The 14517-nt window shown below is 44.3% G+C and overlaps 1 protein-coding gene across 2 annotated transcripts in view; it reads left to right on the plus strand.

Annotated features, from left to right (window-relative positions):
- The first annotated feature begins 1761 nt into the window (after nt 1-1761).
- Loxl2 (lysyl oxidase like 2) overlaps nt 1762-14517 on the plus strand; it is an 83645-nt gene continuing 70889 nt past the window's right edge. Inside the window, exon 1 of one of the 2 annotated variants that reach the window (XM_029541883.1) lies at nt 1762-1918. The gene's annotated coding sequence lies outside the window, so the exon portion shown is untranslated. The remainder of the gene's footprint in view (nt 1919-14517) is intronic. The other variant, XM_029541885.1, reaches the window with a different exon arrangement.

Consider the following 14517-nt stretch of genomic DNA (forward strand, 5'->3'; position numbering starts at 1 on the left):
TGATTGGATTTAAGGCCCAGTCCACAGGAGAAAACACATAGATATCCATATTTATTGCACATACTATAAATGTTGCAATGAAACCATGGTTGGGGAGCTCATAGGCCCGGGAGGCAAACCTACTACGGTCATTTTGCCATAGCAAACTACTCTTGACATTCCTGTCTCTTATATCTGTAGATACTGCAGCTCTTAGACAGCGAAAGAGAAACTTCTTCATAGGATGGACAGCAGTTAACCCAGAAACTTACAATCGGCCAAAGTGCAGAGGATAAATATCTGAGGAGTGCCCAGGCATAAATGGGGCATCTATGTCACACCCCATCCTCATCAAAGCTCAGGGAATATCTATAAGAGGGTCAGAAAGATTTTAAGAGTCCGAGGTCAGGAAAGGCTGGGAGAAACAGTATCTTCTAGACACTGCAGGAACACTGCAGCAGCCGTGTTTGCCTGCATGAGACCTACATAAAACCAAGGCTCTCAGCCTTCCAGCTCAGAGCAGGGAAGGGTCATCAAGCCCCCAGCCCTAGCTGAGGACCTATTAGGGAATCCATGTCTTCCTTGGGAGGGAGAGTCAGTGCTTGTTAAGGTTTGTTTCAGGTCAGCCATGCTCCAGGGAATGCCCCCACACACCCATGGACCTATGGACAACACAAATTGAACTCATCGTGTTTTTATTTTTTATTTTCAAAGAGAAAAGGAAGAGCTGGGAGGTGGGGAGTGGGTCCGGGAGACAGAAGAGCAGAGAGTGAAAGACATTGTCTGTGGGCATGAACTTCTCAAAGAATTTAAAAATTTTTATTTAAAAAAAAAGAAAAAAGTGTGGGGCCTTACTAGGACACCAGATGCCGACCTCTGGCCTTCACACACACACACACACACACACACACACACACACACACACACACACACACTTTAGATTCAAGGATGTTGAGAAGATGTGCACCTTCGGGCACTTTCTCTGTGTTGATGATCCCTTGGCTTTCTGAATTTCATTGCTCAAAGGATGTCATTTACAAGATTTAGCATTTAAGTAAAGTTGACAAATTAAAACTATATGAGTTGGTTTTCCTGCAGTCCTTATCTTGAAAGAATTTCGTTTGTAAACAGAATTCCTAGGTGGTTTTGTGGGGGGCGTTTATTTTAGATAACAGAGCTTTAAACCAGCTTAATTTATTTTTTAGTTTATTTTTAACCTCTTGCTTAAGAAGTCTTTAGGTAGACCATCATTAGGCTATTTCATTCAGTGTTATCAGTTGTGATAAAGTTTAAACTCCAGTCAGATTCCAGTGACTGGCTTCTTTTTCCCCCTTGTCTCAAGTTTTCTGTCTTGACGCAGTGCACAAATGAAAGAACTGAAAGGCGAACCGTTTGGATTTGTTGTTCAGAATCTGTCTACCAGACAAGGAACGCCAAGCCTAAGCGAGATGAATGATGACTTCAACGTTTAGTGTTCAGGTAATGAAGCTGGATTCAGCGCCCGACTTAATCCTGGCAAATCATACCCTGAGGGAACTAGAACGCGGAGCCAGGAGGTGGAGAGTGCAGAATCCTCTAGTGGAGAAGAGTGCACAGCCTGGACCAGCGCGGTCACCAGAGCAGCCAGCCCCAACCCTTGCTGATCCACCCCACCCCACCCCACCCCGCCCCCCAATCCCGGGATAAACCGAGGAAGTTCAACAAAGGGTGGAGGCCGGGCTAAACAGGAGGCCGCCTTCAGGGCGAGCTGGGGTCGGGGGTGGGGTTTGCCGCTAGTTTCTCTATAAAAGCCCCGGGAGAAAGCTTGCCCTAACTGTAGCGCGCGCCTCCCCGCATTTTCCCCGGCTTCTTGGCGGGAGGGCCCTCGGCGATCTGCGCGGAGAGGGGCCACCGCTGAGAGCCCAGTCTCAGCCTGGCCACCACGGAGCCCAGCTGCCAAGTAAGAACCCTTACCCCGGTCACCCCCTCTCCCCTTTCGCGCGCGGTCCGAGATCTAGCGGGAGCATCCCCAGGCTCTATCCTGCCCTCCTCTCCCTCCTCCCTTGGGCCAGCTCGGGCCAGGAATGCAGGAGGACGTGCAGGCTGACAGGTCCCCCTACCCCCAACCCCAAGCCAGCAGCCCCGCCCAGACTCATTTTGCCCGGGTCTCCAGAGGCGGTCGACTTATCCCGGGAGCTCGATGCGTGTCTTCTGGGCAACCAGGGGGCTTCCAGACAGAGGTGTGGGGCCTTGGGGTGCAAGCTGCATGCTTTGAAGAGTACAAAATGGGGAAGGGGCTTCGGAAAGTTGGGCTGGTAGCCAAGAGTTCGGGTTTTTGAAATATGGAGCTTATGACGGGGAGGGGGCAAGGAAGACACTTCGATGTGGCTGTGACTGTGGCTTTGGGCTTCGTGGGGTCGAATGCCCGGCAGCTGTGGAGCGCATAGCTTGCAACTGGAAAGGCTCTACCGAGAACCAGAGCTCAGTGAACAGAGTAGGAGAAAGGTCCTGGCGCCAAGTATTCATTCCCATGTCTCCCTGGGAACTTCTTACCACCGTTATCCAGGAGGGACTGAGCAGTAGTAAGGAACCCGCACTAGTGAATCCCTGGGTGGTGTGTAGAGTCCGGGGTGTTTAGTCTCAAGGTCCGCAATACTAACTGTGAACGCACAGGCCTTTTGGTCTCTGTGTCCTATTCCGACTCTGTTCCCTACTGGTGTCATCTCTCCACCCCCGGCCCCCCCCCCCCCCCCGCCCCATCCCCAACTTTTGAAGTCATAGGGTGTAGTGCTCTGCTGAAAATGTCTCTATTCAATCCCCCGTAGAAATGATCGGAAGAAACAGACATTCCTTTCTCTCCATCACTCCCTGGACCTAAAGGAATACTAAAGAGTTCCCAACCAATCAATCAATCACCAACCAATCAATATCACAACAAAACAGAATGCAGTAGAGGGGTGCCCCCTGCGTAGGCTACAGTTCAGATGGGAGGTGCACGACGTCAGAAACACGCCTAAATTAATTTTATTCCCCAAGTCCTTGGGGTTGAAGAGATGCTAAAATCAGCCCAATGAATACTTTCCCCTCCTTACATCGAAGGGCTGAAGCTCAACAGTCCTGGTTTAGGGCTCATGACTCTTGGCTGGAGCTCTCCATTACGTCACCACAGCCTCCAAAGCCCATTTGTCATCTTGGGAGAATCAGTAACCCGCGGTGTCTTGTGTACTTAGTTGGCCAGGGGCTGGGTAGAAGGAGGATGCATTCAATTCCTGGGTCTCTTCACACATAAAAAAAAAAAGTCTGACTCACTGGTCTGATCTTACCTTGGAGAAACTGTAAATGTCTTCCTAGTCTCTGCCTTTTCCTGATTCCACTCTCTTCTCCTTGGGGTGGCTGTGAAGCCAAGGGGGTTCCTGATGATTGGTTGTCCCCAAGGACACTGGGTCGCATTAGTCTGAATTTGCTTTTCCGCTCTGACCTTTGTGTTAAAACAGTAAAATCACTTACACGTCAAGTGGAAACACAGGGAATAAAATCCAGTTTTAGGGACGAAGCCCACACTGGAGCCTGACTTTCTGAAGCTTCTCTAAAGAGGGCCACTGGTCTGTTCCCCTTCCAGCTGGGATCTTCTCCTCTCCCGGGCTCTTTCCTACCCCTCTGACCTTTGGATGACCAGTTGGGAAGTGCTCTGTGAGGGAAACAGATTCTCTGGGCTGTGGATGTGACCATCAGAAAGCTGACTAATGTCCTAGAAATTTGTAGATTGTTTGTTTAAGCTGTTTTATGCTGAAGATGTTCAAATATGCTCTTGGGAGCATTCTGAACAGTTATGTTCTTCTCAGTAGTCCTAACATTTTGCCCCACTTACATTATGACCCTTTTTTTTTCTTTTCTCAGTGAAGTTTTTTTAAATCAAATTTTGACATTGTATGAATTATCCATATGTCAATTCATAGATCAGTGCAACCCTGGAAATGTGAAATAACTATGATGCTATTGTTATACTCAAGAAAGTGAACTAAGATTTTGTATTATCATCTATTACACAATCTGTATTATATTTCTATCCCCACTTCCTCCCAAATGGAGTTGATCTCCATCCTGTTGCTCTGTATAATGTGCTATATTCCTGTTTCATGACATTGCTTGCTTTCAAGCCACTTTCCTATCTACTTTTTACAAAGTCCCACTAAAGACTGAGATGGGCCGTATTTAATTCATTTCACACTTGAAACTTGACAATGAAGACATTGTCTAGGCAATGTAGCTGGTTGCTGTGCAAACTCAGCACCTGACAGGCCGACTGCATTCCTGAAATCAAGCTGAACAATCAGAGAACATTAGTGCGAAGTGCCCCTTAGCTCCCGGAAGAGGACCCCTTGGCAGGCTGTGCTGGAGCATCCTGCTTTCTATGGGAAGATACTTTGTAATCATTTGGTAATTGGCCCTTTGGAGCTTGAGATAAGGAGCTACAAGAAGCCTGGATTTGCTGTAGGAAAGCGGGAGTTCTTCTCCTGGTTGAGGGCAAGGCACCTGCCTTTTCGAATAGGCAGCTCTGTCCTTGAGGTTCTTCTCTGGTTGGATGAAGGAAATGACTACATCTGGGTTCTAGAGAAAACAGAGGCCACAGAGGAGAGTTTGGAAGAGGACAGTCGCCCGTCTTTGAGCATCACCTGGGTGTTTTGGCGGCTGGCACCTTTCACACCGATGCCCCGACTCCTATGGCAAGAAGAGGAAGGGGACTCTATCTCCTACTAAAATCCCACGATGTAGACATCTTGCTTTATTTGGCCTTTGTCTAATGAGCATTGGTAGCACCAGAGTGCTTTGCTATTTGGATTTTTGTCACTTAGGTTTGTTTGCTTCTTAAATGTAGTGTTAAGATGTCATTTTACATCTTCTTACTGATCATTGCTTAGGATCCCCTTCCTCCACAAGCAGTGTAGGGAAAGGACTTCCTGTTTCCTGGACTAGATTATCCGCTGTCTTGTTTGTTTTGCACTGAAATTGACAAGGGATGGACAGATCTTATACAGCCAGCTAGAGGCTAAGAACCAACAGAAGAGGTGTATGTCAGCCTTAAAGATCTGCAGCTTTAATTCCCTTCTCCCTTAGGTACCAGGCCATTTCCACCCAGGGAGACTCCCTAAGTAGATTTTGTCTGCAGCTGCAGTTACAGGGGTGTGATTTCTTTCCTTGTAAAGTTTTTGGGAAATGCTTCTTCTTCTAGGGGCCAAACCTGGCTTTAGCAGAACAGATTACAGCTACTACTGTTCAATTCCTTCTGTAGAAAAGCCTTTGTGGTCAGTTTGCCTGGTAGTTGTACCCTGGTAGATCCTGAAGGCTTGGATGAAATGGCTGGAGCCCCAGGACCACAGAGTCGGTAAGACTAGCAGTTGTGTGCCGAAAAGGAAGAGCCAGGCAGTTACCCACAGAGACTCGGTGACAATGCACACATCAGCCTTGTTCAGACTGGAGCAAGGCCACAGATACTCCTTATCCCGGTTGTCTGGCTGGTGTACTTCATAGCACCAACCTGACATGGTGCATGCTTAGCAGGGAGGATTGCCAGGTCTATAGCTGCTTTCCTTAGGTCAGAGAAGTTCCTCGCACCAAGACCACCTTTTCAGATGGTTTTCCCCTCCCACTCTCCCTCCTTTTATTCAATTAAACAGCCTAGGCTGACCTCAACTTCAGCATGTTAACTAGGGATGCCCTTGAACTTCTGATCTTCTTGTTTCTATCTTGAAGGACTGGGATAATGTGCATGCACCACTACTGTGACTAGTTCATGTGATGTGGGGTACTGAACCCAGGGATTTAAAGGTTTTTGTTTTGTCATGCTTTGTAGTATGGAAGACTGAACCTAGGGCATTGTGGATGCTAGGCAAATGCTTTACCAGTAAGCCACATCTCTAGCCCTAGCATGACTCTTGGAAAAAGCATCTAATAGTCTTAACACTCTCATCCACATTAATAGATGAGCAAGTGTCTTCCTAGATTCTCAATTCTGTGCTTTTCGTCTGTCTTTAAGCCCTACCATCTTGGTTGTCAGTGTATTTGAAACCATAGTGTTCGTGTTTCTTCTCTGCTCGCTTCAGAGTAGACCCTGGGCCTCTTGCAATTCCACATGTATTTCAGGATTGGCTGCCTTGTCAATGTCCACAGGGAAATCTGCTAAGATCAGGATTGAGTTGGAGGTACAGGTCAACCCAGGGAGTAATTTTTAAACAGTAAGCTTTCCAGTCCATGAACATAGGATGCTTGGTCATTTATTGAGATCTTTCATTTCTTTCAACAATGCCTTGTATTTTCAGGGTGTAACACTTGTGCAGTTAGACAGTTAAGACCTTGTGCTGCTCTTGTAGAGGACAAGAATTTGGTTCCTAACACCCACATAGGCTGGTTCACAATTGCCTATGACTACCGCCAGCAGATCTGGTGCCCTCTTCTGGCCTTCACAGGGCTTCACTCATGTGCACATATCAATACACACAATTAAAAGAAAAATAAATAAGTAAACATTTAAAAGAAAGCATATAGGAATAACATTTCATATATTGATCTTATATTCTATAACCTTAATGAATTCATTTATTGAGTCTACCTTTTTTTTTTTAATTTAGTTTCTTAGGAATCAAAAAGCATTACATTCTATGTATGTGTGTGCACACAGAAGCCACTGCATTATGTGTGGGAATCAGAGGACAATTTTCAGGAGTCAGTTCTCTTCCACCAGAGTGGGCTCTGCGGATTGACACTGGTCATGAAGCTTGTTTCTGGCAAGCGCTTTCACCTGCTGAGCCATCTTGCTGGCCCCGTTTCTCAGGATTTTCCAAAACTGCACATATCTGAGTCCATCCTTAGACAGGAATGTGTGTCCGTGAGACAGAGGATGCTCTTCTAGGGAGCTGCAAGTCCAGAGGCTGATGAATGTGGAAGCAGGTAGGAACTTGGCCAGAGCTTTGGGCACAGCAAGCTGATGTTAATGAGAGTGGAGGCTTGCTAAAGCTGGCCCTGGTAGCCAGGCTATTCTTTGAGATGTAGGAAGAATATTAGAATCCATCTTAGAAGGAGACTTGAGATTGGCATTAGTGTTGATCGGTGACAGTAGTAACTGAGAAAGTCTATCCTGTGCAGTACACAGGAGAACTGTCAGGCCTCTGGGTACATGCCACCACCCTGTAGAGGCCATTATCTTGAGTGAGCACTAGAGACTTGGTACCAGCTGGCTTTGTGCAGCCGAGCCCAGCCAGCTTCGCTGATGTGGCAGTTGGTGCCTGTTGCTAATGCTCTCTGGGCTCTCTGGTGGGAGCCAAGACTGCCAGAGGCAGCACAATTCCAGGTTTGAGGCTTTTAAGCACTTTCAGTACAACACTCCTACTCTGGTACAGCCAGGTGCTTCCAGCTGAAGATGGTCTCTGCGTGTCACTGGTCCCTCTCTGGGTTTGGCTATCGTGAAAAGAGCACAAGGTTGAAATGATGGACTGTTGGACCAAGTTGTTCCTCTCAGACCCTCACTTGGTCTCCAGCTTCTGGAGGTGCCCAGTGTGCATGAAGGGCTGAGCCTCCCTTTGATGGTCAAGCCTTATCTTAGATAAAGAGTCTAGGGAAATTTTCATTCCAGGAATGAGCCAATGGACTCTGAATGACTTGTGTACTCCTCCCACTCAGACTCCCACCATCTCCCACCATCTCCCACCATCTCCCACCATCTCCCACCATCTCCCACCATCTCCCACCCAGTACATTCAGCTCACTCAACTGTCCGAGCCCTTCCATAACTGAGTGTCCACCTAGACAGACCTCGAGCTCTCGGGCTGCAGTCAGTTCTATCCCTGGAGACACCAGGCTTGTTTGGAATGACTGGATTGCATCCCAAGCTTGTATATCATCCTGGCCTCAATTTTCGTCTCCTCTCCCTGCTAATTTTTGTGAACCTCCATCTCCTTACAAGAAGCACTGAAGGTTAGAACAATCTAATTAGTTCCAAGATGTTAGTTCTAAGATACTGTGTGTCTGAAGGTATGCGTCTCCCATGTGGCATGTTAATAGTGGTTGATAGGAAGCCATACAAGCAAGAAGATCTCCATGATCATGTGTACCATCTCAAGAACCCAAGTAAAAACGTGGCCATAGTGATGTCCTGTAGAGACAGAGACAGGTTGGTGTCTGGGGTTCATTGGCTAGTCAGCTTGGGCTACTTGAACAGCTTCGGAGAGAAACCCTATCTCAAGAAACAATGGATGGAACCTTAAGAAACAACACCCAAGGTTGGTGTCTGTCCTCAACATGCATGTGTACATATGTGTGTGTGTGTGTGTGTGTGTGTGTGTGTGTGTATAGATAGATAGATAGATAGATAGATAGATAGATAGATAGATAGATAGATAGATAGATAGATATATGCAAAACTCTCACACATGGATGCAATCCCTGCACATGCACACAACTACAAAATTAATTTTTAAAATATAATACAAATGGAGTGGTACCCTCCTGGATTATGTCCAGATTGTTCCCAGTGTGAGATTATGAGTCGTCACCCTTTGAGCATTGACTGTGAACCTGTCATTCCTCTGGATACTTTGGATTTTTATATTGCCCAAGGACTCTATCACGCTTCTCTATTTGCAGAATCGGAACCTACTCTTGGATGCTGACATCCTCTTCTTTTTAATTAATTAAATTTAAAATTAAACTAAATTTAATTAATTAATTTTATTCAATTAATTAATTTTTACATCCTGACCACAGTCTCCTCTCCTATCCTTCCACCCCTTCCTCCCATCCACTCCTCACCCATTTCTCTTCAGAAAAGGGGAATGTTCTCGTGGATGGCATGTCAGCCATGCCATGTTGGGTTGCAGTAAAGTCTAGGCACCTTCTCTCCTATGAAGAAGGCTAGATAAGGCAACCCCGTAGATGGAAAGGACCCCAAAGGCAGGCAACAGAGTCAGAGACAGCCCCTGCTCCCACTGTTAGCAGCCCCTCAAGAAGACCAAGCTACATAACTGTAACATATGTGTGGAGAGCCTACCCCAGTCCCATGCAGGCTCCCTGGTGAGTAGTTAAGTCTCTGCAACTCCCTATGGGCTCAGGTTAGTTGAGCCTGTGAGTTTTCTTGTCATCTGACATCCTGTTATGAATTATCTTATAGCCAAGCCATGTGTCCCCCTTTTGGTAGGGGTTATGTAGGTTGGATATTTGAACCCAGTGGGCATCCTTGCCTTGTGACTTTCTATGTGTGGCCTTTGAGTTGGATTGTGAGTTTTCCAGTCTCTTCACTGTGGGCAACGTGATGGAGAGATGAAGTGTATCACTTTATTATTATGTGTGTGTGTTATTCATATACGCACCCATGTATGTTATGCATGTATGTGGATGTGTTCACCCATGCAAGTGCATGTGGAAGCCAGAGGTTGATGTTGCAGTGTCTTTCTCAACTGCTTCTCTGTCTTATTTTGGGGGACAGGATATCTTAGTGATCCTATATTCACATATCAGATAGGCTGGGTGACCACAGAGCCCTCTGCTCACTTTACCCCATGAGCTGTCCCCCTGTGGTCTTTACCTTTCCATCTGACCTAAGAGTTTCCCGTAAGCACATTTGAAAGTGTCTGAAATTGTTTCATCAACCTCCCTAGGAAACAGCCTGGTCAAAGTGAGATTCCACCCCAACCCAGAGGTGGACTGTGGGGAACCCTGATTGGTCACAACAAATCATGCTAACAAAGCACTCATTTTGAAGGCTGAAAACTATTTGGCTTTGTATGGCCACCTTCTCACCACCTCACTGTGCCCCGAACATTCCATCTCTGTAACCAGAAACAGACAGGACTGTGGTGGAATTCAGGGCTAGGGGCAATATGAATCAGGCCTGAACCAGACTGGTGTCTAAAAGTCTCCATTTGTGTCTGAAGTATTCACAAGGGCTTCCCTCATGCTCTTGAGCACACCTCGTCTGCCCAACACAGCCTCCCTCCACAAAGTGTAGCCAGACACAGCCCCAGACCATCTCTCCAGAAAGAGCTAAGAACCACTCATCTCTCCTGGTCTCAGCAGGAATCCCAGGCCAGTAGAGGAGACAGCTCTCACCTCAGCCCCTGATCCAAAATCTATATCTTTAGAGATGTCAAATAGAATATTTTTATTGGTGACAGAATTCTGCTAAATTCTAGCCTTTCATTTGTATGAGACCAACATGGGCCACACTGCTCTTCTGTGGTGAGGTTATCTTGGCCATGCTTTGTATTGAGGACAGCAGGATAAGAATGGGTGCTTTAGAACCCAGACATCGGGATGCAGAATGAAGAGCTGCTCTCCCTGAGGCTCTGGGTTCAGTTCCCAGCATTCACCCCCATAGCAGCTCACAATTGTTTGTAACTCCAATTCCAGGGGATCTTCTGACCTCTGTGGGTTGGTACCACACACATGGTACACAGACATACATGTAGGAAAAAATACCCACACACTATAACATTTTTTTAAAAAATGAAAAAAATTTTTTTAAAAACAAACTAACTTTAGTACAAATATATTGGGGAAAATGAATAATCTGACCAGTGACTTGGGGGGCCAAAGCCAAGTCATATACAATTCCATAGAGTCACACACAGTCCCCATAGAGTCACATGCAGTCACATATAGTGGGTGCCTACAGAAATCTCTTTTAGGAAGAGACTAAATCTGGTTGGGGAAGTAGCTAGATATGAGGGTCAGACAAAGATCAGGTACCACAAAAAACTCTTTGAAAATCCAAAAAGCATAATGTTCCAGATAAAGTGTATGGTTTGTATGTGATGTGTTTCCCCTAGTCTGTGTGTTGTGTTAATATCGCTATTGCCAAAAACAGTAGTCGCTGCTTCCTAGACATGAAGGAGAAGTGAACTCTGAGAAGAGAGCTATGGCTCAGAGCGGTCATTGTCAAGGAGCATGGGATTTGTCACATGCCACATCAGGGACAGGAGGCAGTGTCTAACAGACAAAGGGTACCACCACTCCCATGACTTTCCACACAGCTCATGTGAGGGTACTAGTTCATATCTGTACATATTTCCTTGTTTTATAATGAAGTCTAGTGAAACTTATACAGATTATGGAAGATAGTTTCAATTTTCTCAAATGATAGTTTTGTTTGTTTTACTGTGTTCTGTAACTGACAGATTTAAGGTGCTTATTTCCAGGTATGCCTCATTATTCTAGTTAGTAACAGGCCGGGTGTGGTGGCACACGCCTTTAATCCCAGCACTTGGGAGGCAGAGGCAGGGGGATTTCTGAATTCAAGGCCAGCCAGGTCTACTACAGAGTGAGTTCCAGGTCAGCCAGGGCTATACAGAGAAACCCTGTCTCTAAAAACCAAAAAAAAAAAAAAAAAAAAAAAAAAAAAAAAAAAAAATACAGAAACAGATACAAAAGTCAGCTGTAAGGAGCTATCATGAGCTTACAGAGGATCAAATGGGGAGATATCTGTGGTTAAAAATAATAAAATTACTTCTTTGCTAAGTAGTCCCTTTTCTAATGTGCAGTGGCTTTGTTTTTCTCTTCTGAATAATTTTGTGTCTACTTTGTCAGGCTTATTTTCTGGATTTCTGGTCATTTAGTTGTTTCCATCCCTTGACACTTTATGGGGTCACTTTACCAATGGGGTATCTTTCTTGAAACCTGTAAAAATTTGTATTTGGCCCACATGGTCACAGGCAAAGTGAAACTGTGCCACACTGCTTTCTAATTTTAGGTCAGCTGCCAGGTCAGGGTATATGAGAAAAAAAACATAGTGGAAGAGTAGCCTTGAAGAGTATGACAGGAACAAGAAATTCTGTTTGGATGAAGCCTAGGACAGAGTCCTCTAGACACATCATCAAAAGGAAGTCATTAAGAAAGCCATCACATAAATGCTTAAATGATGTCCATCCCAACAGATGAATGGCTCTTAACCTAGAAATAATACCAAAAAAATGATAAAAATGAAACTAATAAAATCCATAGCTCTTTAGTAACTGATTCTAGAGATATCAAAGAAGATGAAATGTGGAGCAGAGGATTCAGATATGCTCAGTATGTTGAAAGACAACACACCCCTAGCTGCATATGTAGCAGAAGATGGCCTAATCGGCCATCATTGAGAAGAGAGGCCCCTTGGTCTTGCAAACTTTATATGACCCAGCACAGGGCAATGCCAGGGCCAAGAAGTGGGAGTGGGTGGGTAGGGGAGCAGGGGTGTGGGGAGGGTATAGGGAACTTTCNGGATAGCATTTGAAATGTAAATAAAGAAAATATCTAATTAAAAAAACATTAAAAAAAAAAAAGAAAATAAAGAAAGACAACACACACATGCAAGCCTGTAATCTAAGAAGGCACTATGGGATCAGAACAAGACATGTGACCATATGCATGGTCGTGACAGAGGAGTTGAAAAGAGATTTCAACAAAAAATTCAGGGATAAGAAGCTCAAAAATCAGAATTAGGTGGTGGCTTCAGTAACACACTAGATCAGATAGAAGAAAAAAATAGCAGAGCTTGAAAACAATATTTTAAAAAAAGTTAACAGAAAAAAGGAAGGAAGGAAGGAAGGAAGGAAGGAAGGAAGGAAGGAAAGATAGAAAGAAAGAAAGAAAGAAAGAAAGAAAGAAAGAAAGAAAGAAAGAAAGAAAGAGAAAGGAAGGAAGAAAAATAAGAAAGAATGAAGAGACCATGTGAGAGCTTTTAGGGTATCCTTTAGAAATCAAATATTTGGCTTGTTGGAAGAGTTATAGGCTGAGGGCATAAAAAACCTATTTAATTAAACAACAACAGACAAATTCCCAAATATAGGTGAGAATATGAGCATCTAAGTACAGGAAACAGTTAAAACCCCAAATAGACATGACCATAAAAAATACTTTGTTAACATATTATAGTTAAATTACCAAAAGTACTGAACAAAGAAAGAATTTTGCAGTATGTACAATGGAGTGCAAGTAACATATCAAGACAAACTTATTAGATTAATATTTTCTCAGAAGCAACTCTGAGTACCAAGAGGGCATGGAATGACATTTTTCAAGCACTGAAAGAAAATAACTACCAAGATTATTATACCCAGCAAAACTGCCCTTCACAGCAAAAGACATGACAAGGCTAAACTGAGGGCACTCATGGCTAATAGATCACAATTACAGAAGAAGGTAGAAAGAATCCTATACTAAGAAGAGAAAACTGCTAAATATCCTTATTAGGAAATATGAATAAATTCCACTAGAAAAACAGATGTACCAGTGAGAAGTAGGAAAGACTCAAGTATTACCAAAACAACATGTTGCAAGTTCAGTGAGGTACTCTGCCAAAAAATATGAAGTGGAAGCAATAGAAGAAGATACTGGAAGTTGAACTCTGGCTTCACATGTATGGGTGAGTGTACAAGCACACACACACACACATATACACACATACACACATGCATACACACACATACACACTACACAACACTAAGTAGTTTGTACAGTAACTAATAACAGTAACTAGGAAAAAAAGAGCAGTCATATGTAAGAGACTGAATCTAGATCCTTATCTTACCCTGCAACCCCCTCCCAAACCAAAGTGGGCTTACTTTTACTATTAGAGTAAAACACGAGAGAGGCTACAAAGATTCCCTGGATAGGTCTCCAACAAAAGTACAAGGCAAGAAACAGGCAGGACTTGATAGCTGGAATTATACTGTTTTAAAGGTTCTGCATAGCAAGCAAACAATAGAGAGAAGAGGCATTCATAGAATGAGGTGGACTTTACCTTCTATCCATCTCACAATTGATATCCAAAGAGAACTCAGAAGAGTTAACCAAGTAGTACAGTGTGTGAACATTGGAATAGATGCCATCAAAGAGGAAATAAAAGTGGTCAAGGACGTTTTGGGGGTGAGGGAGCACATACATTCTTCACTGAGCACATACAAATGAAAACTGCAGTGAGATTCTAAGCTCACCTGTGTGAGAATGGTTTTTTTGAAAGGGAGCCCTCAATCGCCATCCTATTTAGCATTGACTGTCAACCTGATACAACCTAGAATCATCTGAGAGAAGAAGAGAAGAGCTTCTAATGAGGAATTGTCCAGAACAGACTGATCCATTGGGCTGTCTGCTTGAGGTGGGGTGGGGCATCATCTTGGTTGTTAGTGATTGTGGGAGGGTCCAGCCCACTGTGGGTGGCCCCATTTGTTGGACAAGTGATCCTGGGCTGTATAAGAAAGTTATTTTATACTTTTAAGTTCCTGCCTGGTTCTTGCTATGATTTCTTTCAAGGACGGACTGTAACCTATAAGCTGAAACATACCCATTCCTCCCCTAAGATGCATGTGATCAGAGTGTTGACTTTTAAAATCCACATTACCGAATTTCTCCTGTCTCCAACTTTTCTCTCTAGGGCTTGAGTTAAATTCATCTGCCTGTTTGTATCCTTTTCCAAACCACTGACCATTTTTACCAGAAAACTTCACATCTTGACTTGGCATTGTACCTATTTCAGTGTCTTTGAGTTTGGAAGTTGAGTTTGGTTATTTTAGAGAAGCCATGTTGTCCTCATTT

The sequence above is a fragment of the Mus pahari genome, chromosome 8, assembly GCF_900095145.1.
Source record: "Mus pahari chromosome 8, PAHARI_EIJ_v1.1, whole genome shotgun sequence".
Classification (NCBI taxonomy): Eukaryota; Metazoa; Chordata; class Mammalia; order Rodentia; family Muridae; genus Mus; species Mus pahari.